At 42.4% G+C, this 10,000-nt stretch overlaps 1 protein-coding gene across 5 annotated transcripts in view; it reads right to left on the bottom strand.

Annotated features, from left to right (window-relative positions):
• Window positions 1-10,000, bottom strand: part of LOC139757444 (uncharacterized) — a 979,032-nt gene that overhangs the window by 954,794 nt on the left and 14,238 nt on the right. For all 5 annotated transcript variants that reach the window (XM_071677964.1, XM_071677968.1, XM_071677965.1 and 2 more), the window contains exon 3: window positions 2,591-2,669. The gene's annotated coding sequence lies outside the window, so the exon portion shown is untranslated. The remainder of the gene's footprint in view (window positions 1-2,590; window positions 2,670-10,000) is intronic.

The following is a 10,000-nucleotide window of genomic DNA, read 5'->3' as shown; positions in this document are numbered from 1 at the left end:
GGTGCATTACACATGACAGCTTGAGACTGAGAGTGAACGAATGTGACCTTTTTGTCTGTTTTCCTGGCGCTACGTCACTGAGCAAAGACTATCGACCAGCAGAGAAAGTTAAGCAACGTTGGGTATGGCGAGTGCTTGGATGGGTGACCGCATGGGAACGAATACCAGAGACTGTCGGCAGACGTGGTGAGCGCTGCGCGATAGCCTTAGCTGGTGGTAGGAAACTCCACATGACGACTCTCTCTCTCTCTCTCTCTCTCTCTCTCTCTCTCTCTCTCTCTCTCTCTCTCTCTCTCTCTCTCTCTAAGTCACACACTGAGCGCTATGCGATAGTCTTTACTCTTGGGTACGTACATATTCTCTCTCTCTCTCTCTCTCTCTCTCTCTCTCTCTCTCTCTCTCTCTCTCTCTCTCTCTCTCTCTCTCTCTCTCTCTCTCTCTCTCCTAGACATGTCGGGAACTCAATAGCTCAATGGTGGGAACCAAATGAATATAATCAGATCAGACGTATTTTCCCAACGAATATTTGAGCGTCAGAGTCCACCATAATTTTGAGAGATACGGACATGAAAAAATGTTAGGAATTTGTTTGCCGGATGACAGGTCCCGGTTTTTACCCCCCAAGCCCTTCACACACACACACACACACACACACACACACACACACACACACACACACACACACACACACACCCTGTTAGTCCTGCTTGAGCTTGAACAATCTGATCTGTAATTATTTTCTTTTGTATTTCTCTTTGTTCATATTGTGTTCTTTGTTCTGCTTTATCCTCATTGTATTCCTCCTTGAACTTATGTTTTTGAAGATAATATTTTCTTTCTCAATGATATTTTCTTTCTTCTAGTCTCTTTTAATTTTCTTAATTCATATATCTTCCTCTTCGATTGATTTTAGGATTGTGATGTCCTTATGATGCCATTAATGGGTTCCATTTCCTAAGCTATTCGATGCAGTAGTTGTACATGGATTACTTTATCAATAGGGTTACATTTGCTGAGGTTTCTGTTGCTTTAAGTTTCCTGTGGTGCATTTTATTTTCAGATTACATTTGATAAGGTTTCAGTTGCTCTAGTTTCCTGAGGTGCACTATACTTATATGTTACATTAATAAAGTTCTAGTTATTGTAGTTTCGTGTAGTATACTTTACTTCTAAGTTACCTTTCCTGAGATTTCTGTTACTTCAGTTTCATGTCGTGTACTTTACTTATGTTACATTTCTTAAGGTTCTAGCTGCTCCACTTTCATGTGGTGCACTTTAATTGTAAGTAACATTTTCTCGTGCTTTTGTTACTCTAGTTTGATGTGATGTACTTTACTTATAAGTTACATTTCTTTAGGTTTTCGTTACTCCAGAGTTTCATATACACTTTACTACATGACTAACGCACAAGCGATGGATTGTACGTACCTGGTCATGAAAAAGATCCACATCACATCTACACGAAGCTGCCAAATTAAATACAGGTCAGTATGAACTAAGAAAAGATACGACATGGTCCTCCCTCACCTTAACCCCCCCCCAAGAGCAGTGCTCGCTCGGCAGCGCTGCGCCTCCCATCAATCTCCCCAAACTGGTAGGGTTTTATTTGTTGTGGCGGGCGCGTGTGTTGCCCGACACCTGGGTCCTCAGTCCACACACACACACACACACTCCGCCTACCCCGCACTGCACTGGCACCAGCCAAATATGCCTCAGTGAATTTTTCTAAAGTTCGACAACGTACGAATGGAATTTTCAGGCTTCCAGAGTTTGTTGAAGAGTTATTATCAAGCTGTTTCATTAGTTATTTTTTCTTTACTCATCATTAAAATAGTAATTCTCTCAGTGTATACATACGAATTGCTTTCCTTCTTAAAGTAAAATGAACACGTCAGTTTTGAAAAGAAAAATACATATATGAATATATATTTCTTTCTTTCAAACTATTCGCCATTTCCCGCGTTAGCAAGGTAGCGTTAAGAACAAAGGACTGGGCCTCTGAGGGAATATCCTCACCTGGCCCACTTCTCTGTTCCTTCTTTTGGAAAATTAAAAAAGAAAAAAAAAAACAAGAGGGGAGGATTTCCAGCCAGGACTCGAACCCAGGACCTTTTGCGTGGTATTCGGGAATTTTCAATAGAGAAATGAGCAGAAACTGTCTTGGAGGTATCAGATTTAACTAAATTTCATCTACCCCCATTGCAAAATCCTATCCGAGTTCATTGAAGAAGTTATATTGAGACGAAAAGCAAACTGAGTGAAGAAGCTGCACAACTGAAGGATGTGGAATGTGGTGTTCAGTGGTCAGCATATGAATGCATTTGGTGACTTGCAGAAGAAAGAAAATCGTTTTTATAATGGCGATAAAGTGTAGGAAACTGGACAGAACCTTGAGTGACACCGCTGTTCATGGAGAAATGGTGAGTGGCTGATCCATCAAAAACCATGGAGACAGATCGGCCGCAGAGAAAGCAGAGTGAGGGAAGCCAAAAGAGGGGAGCTTAAGAGTGAGTCTCCGATGCCACACCGTGTCAAAAGCTTCATATATACATATAATATATCAAGGGCAACTAAACTAACTTAACCTTACCTTTCAGGGATGATGACCAGACACTAGTAAGACAAGGAAGGATATCACTAGTGGATCTTGCTTTACCGAAGCCACACACCTGTAATCAGAAAGGAGATTGTGAGATTACATATGACTGAGGATAAGGGAATTAAGTGAGGACTCAAAGACTTTAGAAATTGTAGATGTCAAAGCAACAGGACGATAGTTAGACGGGTTAGAACGGTCACTCTCCTTGGGGAAGGGAGGTACTAACGCATACACAGGTGCCAACTCAGAGGTACTCTCTTTCACTATAAGGGGACTGATGCCTTCAGGGCCATAAGCCTTGCATGTGTTCAAAAAAAGAAGCGCTTTTCGGACAGTTCGAAGAAAGGTACGGGAAAGGGGCATACGATTAGTAAGAGGAGCATCAGGAGGTGAAGAAATATTTGAGTCATCTAAGGTGAAGTTTGAGGAGAAACAGGAACCAAAGAGAGTCCCTATGTCTACGGGAGAGACAGCTACAGTGCCGTCAGAAGGGAAAAATGGAGGAAAGGTAGAGCGACAGAAGCTGTTAAGAGATGCCCATAGCTAGAGACCAGAAAGGCCTATCAATGGATGACGAGATTTTATCACAATTCAATGATTACGGGTAGTGATAAAAGCTGAATGGCCTCAGAACAAGAACAAGAACGGTTGGATCGTGGATTGGAGGAAAAGATCGTCTTGGAGGAAAAGGAGATTTATGCTTCCATTCCCGCAACAATCACCTCTGCTATGCGTCTGAGGGAGACAGAAACGTCACCACATACTAGACAGTAATTGACGCAAGAAAAAGTCAGTAAAGAATTTTCGTACATTCATCTGCATAATCAGAAATGTACATATAACATTAGGTTGTTTATTGAAGCGCAAAAAAATAAGTTTGTTTTTACAAAACATGAAGGAATTAAATGCGGATATAGCTGTGTTATTATTATTTGCTCGATTAATGATAAAAACATATTTTCATATGTGGCCTCTGACTCTGGTTTGGCACATATTGTTTGGCTCCACGGACAAATTAGTTAGGAAAATAATATATGGTTTAGTACACTGTTCTCACGTTAGGAATGTAATACACTGGGTGTACTTGATAAAGGTGCGGTATGCTCGCTGTGTTTTCGAAGATGATGTTGCACCATACTTGTGCTTGTGGAAGAGATATGGTAAGTCTGTCATGTCTGAGTGAGGAGCTGTGACAAAATCATAGTGTGCTGGTGAGATATGGCACTCACGTTGTACTGGAGAACGAGGTGTGGTACATCAAAGGTGCCCTCATAACATACCACATCCCACCCACATCACACTCCGTGTACATGCACCAGTACCTGTGTACGAGACCCTTCCCTCAGCACCATTATACCACATCTCACATCCTACGTAGACTCCCATGGTACCGACTCTCCCCACCACAATATAGATGTACCACAGCTCTTCAATCAACATGTCAGACGTACCCTATTCCACCGTCCATCACAGGTAGGGGACTGAATACCTGAACTTAACCTCTTCATTACAGAAATCATACAACACGTCCTCTACTGATGCACCCACCGTGTTAACACCTCCTCTGTACTGATTCCTGTTTTCTTTCTCTACTCATTTGTCACATTATCCGAACAATGTGCGTCATACCGGAGTCAGACGCCACGGTTGAAAATATGTTTTCATTATTAATGATACAAATGCCAGCAACGCGACTATGCCTGTATAAATTTCTGCCTATTTTGCATAAACATTATTTTTTGTTCAGGAAATTAAACAAGCTTGTGTGTAAGTGGATTGTGTATTCCGTACTGGCAATATATATATATATATATATATATATATATATATATATATATATATATGTGTGTGTGTGTGTGTGTGTGTGTGTGTGTGTGTGTGTGTGTGTGTGTGCGTGTGTGTGTGTGTGGGTGGGTTGGCCATTCTTTCGTCTGTTTTCTTGCGCTACCTCGCTAACAAGGGAGACAGCGACAAAGTATAATGAAATAAAAATACATATTTTTTTTCATTTTCTTTTTTTTTCGTACTACTCGCTATTTCCCGCACCAGCGAGGTAGCGATAAGAACAGGGGACTGAGCCTTTGAGGGAAATCCTTACTCGGTCCCCTTCTCCGTTGCTTCTGGAAAATTAAAACCGACAGGGGAGGATTTCCAACCCCCCGCTCCCTCCCCTTTTGGTCGCCTTCTACGACACGCAGGGAATACGTGGGAAGAATTCTTTCTCCCTATCCCCAGTGATAATTATATATATATATATATATATATATATATATATATATATATATATATATATATATATATATATATATACACTAGTGTAAGCTGGGAGCAGGTTTTGTCTAGTGCACACAGAATTGAATACGACAGCATGTTTAGAATTATTAATCTTCTTTCTTATGTTCCCTAATTTTCTCAGTATCATTCTACAATTAGGTGGGTGCTCAAACACCAGCTGTCCAAAGTTATCCATTTTATTTCAATCAAGTTTTCGCCTTCACAGAGGCATCATCAGTAATCTACAAAAACAGAAAAACTACGTCACAAAAGTTGGATATGATATGTAAAACACAAACAAAAACCTAAATAAGAAACACACGAGGAAAAAAAAAACAGTAAATAACACATAAAGCAAGAGAAAACACTAAAAGTAAAACAAGTTAACAATATCATGAAGGGCAGTATGACTCACAAGCTAAATACAAAAAGCAAGCATTATCTGCAGGTGGATGGAATAGCCATGGTGTCCCCCGCTGGGGTTGTCTTTTGCGCTGGCATTTATGTCCCATGTTGAAACTAACACTGTGAGACTTGAGAGCATAACACCTCAGATATACTGCAGATATATCTTTCTTTTTTCTTTCATACTATTCGCCATTTCCGGCCTCAGCGAGGTAGCGTTAAGAACAGAGGACTGGGCCTCTGAGGAAACATCCTCACCCGGCCTCCTTCTCTGTTCCTTCCTTTGGAAAATTAAAAAAAAAAAAGAATGAGAGGGGGAAGAGTTCCAGCCCCCCACTCCCTTCCCTTTTAGTCGCTTTCTACGACACGCAGGGAATACGTGGGAAGTATTCTTTCTCCCCTATCCCCAGGGATATATACAGATGTACTGCAGATATATACACAACATTTTCATCTGCGGAGATACTTAAACTCACTGGAAAACCTCCGTGACCGAATCCAAGAAATTCAGGCTTAAGACTTACAGTAGAGTTGAATAATAATAGTAAGATTCTTCCTTGGGTGTATTGATTAGCGTCACAACAGGATCTTCCGTCACAGATTTACAGAAAGCCCACCAAAGTAAGAGTACGAATGTAGGAATGGAATAAATGAAGGCTCTCAAAATTACCAGAGGAGTGTCATTCGTGCATACGCGAGAAAAGTGATCAAGGTGTGCTCAACCTGGCAACTGCTACTCCAAGAACTTTGACGTGTCCGGCAAATGTTAATTAACAGTGGATATTCAAATATTGAATTTGATACCATTGTGAACATGCTGGAGCAACATCTCGTGGCAAACAACCTCAATGTGATGGCATTACAGTTTAGTTTTACGACAACATGCAATCCCTGATGACAAGCAGCTCATATGACTCGTTTTTCGTAAGCCATTTATTTTCCTGCGGTGAACGCTACGTGCTAGTCCTGCCTATTAATCACTTAAGTATGTAATCTTACGAAACGAAAGCCGTCATCTATTACTCTAAACGCGACATTAATCGCCAAAATATGATTATTACTGAAAGAGCTTGGCTGCAAGCGGTGTAGGTGGACTGTGGATGGAGGGCCCCATATGCAGAGCGACACACACGCCCGCCAATAACAAATAAAACCGAACTAGTTCGAGTACGTTGATGAGACGCACAGCGCAGCCCAGCGAACGCTGCTCGGGATAGGTATTGGGGGATCGTCTCATTCCTATTCAATTAGGTCCTATTGACCATTTCTTTCTGAAGATCCTTCGTACTAAATTCCCACAGGTGTCGTATAAATACCTTTTATGGTCAGATATGTACACCATTTTTTTCTGCCGAGTAGTTTGCTGCGTTTATACAAAGGATTGGTCCGTCCTTGTATAGAGTCCTGCTCTCACATGTGGGGTGGTTCTAGCTCTGCAATCTTACTTGACATAGAGTTGAGTCGAAGGCGGTCCGACATATCGTCTCTCCCAAGCTAATCTCAAAACTTCATCTCACCTTTCCCTACCCCGCAATGTTGGTTCACTTTCCCTCTTCTACAGGTATTGCTTTGGTTTTTGCCTCCGAGAGTTGGCTGCTCATGCGTCCCCACTGCTAGCTAAATCACGCAATACTCGCCAAGCTGCTGCGTCACATAATTACTGTTGGCCAGCACAAGGGTGGGCCGTTTTGATAACTGTTTCCCTGCACGTCGAAACTCTGAAACTATCTACCCTCTCGATAAGTGACCAGGCACATTTTTGAAAAAAAAAGAAAAAACAGGTTCTTCACTTCCTCCAAAATTCGTAACTACTTTTCTCTGTCATTTCCTTTCCCCTTCTATCAACCTCCCCTTCATCAACGCCTTTGATAAGGACTTTAGTCCGTAAATGTAACCTCCGACGTAAAAACGAAGAAAAACGAAAATCCCTGTTGAACTCAATTGATATGTTACAGATGACTGAACGCAACAGAAGTTCAAGAAATTACGCATTACTATTCTAATTGCTTCTACTGAGTATTTTGTACGTGATGATTACCAATTTCAGTGGGCATTTAAGAACTGTAAAATCTTTTCTTTTCTTTCATACTATTTGCCATTTCCCGCATTAGCGAGGTAGCGCTAAGAACAGTGGACTGGACCTTTGAGGGAATATCCTCACTTGGCCCCCTTCTCTGTTCCTTCTTTTGGAAAATTGAAAAAAAACGAGAGGGGAGGATTTCCAGCCCCCCGCTCCCTCCCCTTTTAGTCGCCTTCTACGACACGCAGGGAATACGTGGGAAGTATTCTTTCTCCCCTATCCCCAGGGATAAAACTGTAAAATCATTTCAGATAATTGATAGAAATTGCTTGTACTGAATTATTTGTATATGACATGATGATTAGCGCCCTCACGGGGTGTTTATGAATTGTAAAAATCATACCAGATATCAATCAGGAGACAATAATGTATAAACAGCACAGTAACGAAAGAAAACAAAAATACATCACCGTCATAGAGGCATTATTTCTTTTCGACGAGCAAAATACAGCACAGTAACGAAAACAAAAATGCATCACCGTCATAGAGGCATTATTTCTTTCAGACGAGCAAAATACATTCATGAAAAATTATAACAGAAAACGAAGTCTAGAAAATGTAAGAGAAAACAGGTCTTCAAGAAGGAAATTTCAGAATGCTAAAGCCTGACTGGTGTTTGCCAGGAGGGTCTCTGGTGCAACCCGGGGTCTGCCATCAGACCAACAAATACCAAACCATTTCCATTTTCAAGCGACCATTTTTTTTTTTTCCTTTCAAAGTTTTGGTTGGTACCTGACGGTCAAATATCATAAGAGAAATACATCAAAATAGGATATTGTTTGTTTTCAAATTCCCAGTACCAATTTACAGTTCTCGATGTGTCAGAAAGAGAGAAATGCAGAGAGAGAAAGAACCTATCTACTTGTGCCATAGGACAGGGCTAGCGCGTCGCGTTCGCCGCAGGGAAATCTAGATCGAAGAAGAACGAGTCGTGTGAGTTACATATGTGAGATGAGAAGAGTTTGTGTTTGCGGTCTGAATGCACACAACACACGTGCGTGTGTGTGTGTGTGTGTGTGTGTGTGTGTGTGTGTGTGTGTGTGTGTGACAAAACGTAAAAGAGACGAGAGCTACCTGGGCTATAGGAGTGGACCTTGACAGTCGCTGTTGATCTGGCTTACTAACCTTCCCGAGCCCCAGGCGAGCAGTACCGGTAATATACCTCTCGGTCGATGGCTGCCTACCACTTAGAGAGAGAGAGAGAGAGAGAGAGAGAGAGAGAGAGAGAGAGAGAGAGAGAGAGAGAGAGAGAGAGAGAGAGAGAGAGAGAGAGCCCAAAACTAACTTCCATCACCACACCCAAGGCATAACATCCGTTCCCCTCAACACACTCCGTGGTGGAACGGGCAGCATTACTGACCACCACGCATGCAGGAACCGCCTGCGATCAAACACAAATAGGGTCGAATCCAGGTCGAGGTAGCCGTTCATCCAACGATTGAGGCTGGTCGATAAAATGGGTACCTGGCATAAGGTAGTGTGTGTGTGTGTGTGTGTGTGTGTGTGTGTGTGTGTGTGTGTGTGTGTGTGTGTGTGTGTGTGTGTGTGTGCATACATATATAAGAGTAAAAGACATGGTACGCACAATCACACTATAATCACCGAACCTTCATCACTTATAATCGAACGTGTTGTCCTTCTTCCCTCCCAAAATACATCAAGCGTAACATGCACCCTCTCTATACACACCCCGTGTACCATGTACCTTCCCTATACACATTCAGTATACGATGTACCTTCCCTATACACACATCGTGTACCATGTACCTTACCTATACACACACACCGCGTGTACCATGTACCTAACCTATACACACCGCGTGTACCATGTCCCTTCCCTATACACACCGCGTGTACCATGCATCTTCCCTATACACACCCCGTGTACCGTGTACCTTCCGTATACAGACCCCGTGTACCACATTCCTTCTCAGCATTTCCAATAAACCCTCACTCCCTCCACACCTCCACAAATGTACCACACCTCACACTCCAGGATGGAAGGAGGGAAGTGATAACATTAGTATTAGCCTGGGACAAGCTAGTGCCAATTTGCTGGTAAGAGATATCTCTCTCTCTCTCTCTCCTCTCTCTCTCTCTCTCTCTCTCTCTCTCTCTCTCTCTCTCTCTCTCTCTCTCTCTCTCTCTCTTGGTTGTCCTTTTCGTAACAATACCAACTTATGTTTTCGCCTCGGTTTACTTCTTCCACACAACCGTAATGTATACCAACATTATTAAAAACATCGTGGAAGTTTTAAAAAGAATATAGGAAAATCGATCTTCCTCGGAAAATTTCGAAGCGTAACGATCACTTGTACACAGCTGAGCTGTGGAAAACAGCGAGGCATTTGGCTGCTGCCAGTGCAGTGTGGGGTCGGCGAACTGTGTGTGTGTGTGTGTGTGTGTGAACCGAGAACCCAGGTGTCGGGCAACACACGCGCCCGCCACAACAAATAAAACCCTACCAGTTTGAGCTGGATGATGGGAGACGCACCTCAGCTGAGCTGCTGGGATATGGTCGGAGATCCCATTCATTTCTTTTCCCTTTTATGCCCAACCGACCATATTCATTAAGCCGCTCCGTACCTAATGCACGTTCCCTGTTGAACTGCAGATGTACTCTTAAGTTCTACTTTAAGTTC

Source organism: Panulirus ornatus, chromosome 26 (assembly GCF_036320965.1).
Source record: "Panulirus ornatus isolate Po-2019 chromosome 26, ASM3632096v1, whole genome shotgun sequence".
NCBI lineage: Eukaryota > Metazoa > Arthropoda > Malacostraca > Decapoda > Palinuridae > Panulirus > Panulirus ornatus.
Note: the sequence above shows the minus strand (reverse complement) of the source record. Positions and strands in the feature narration are given on the sequence as shown.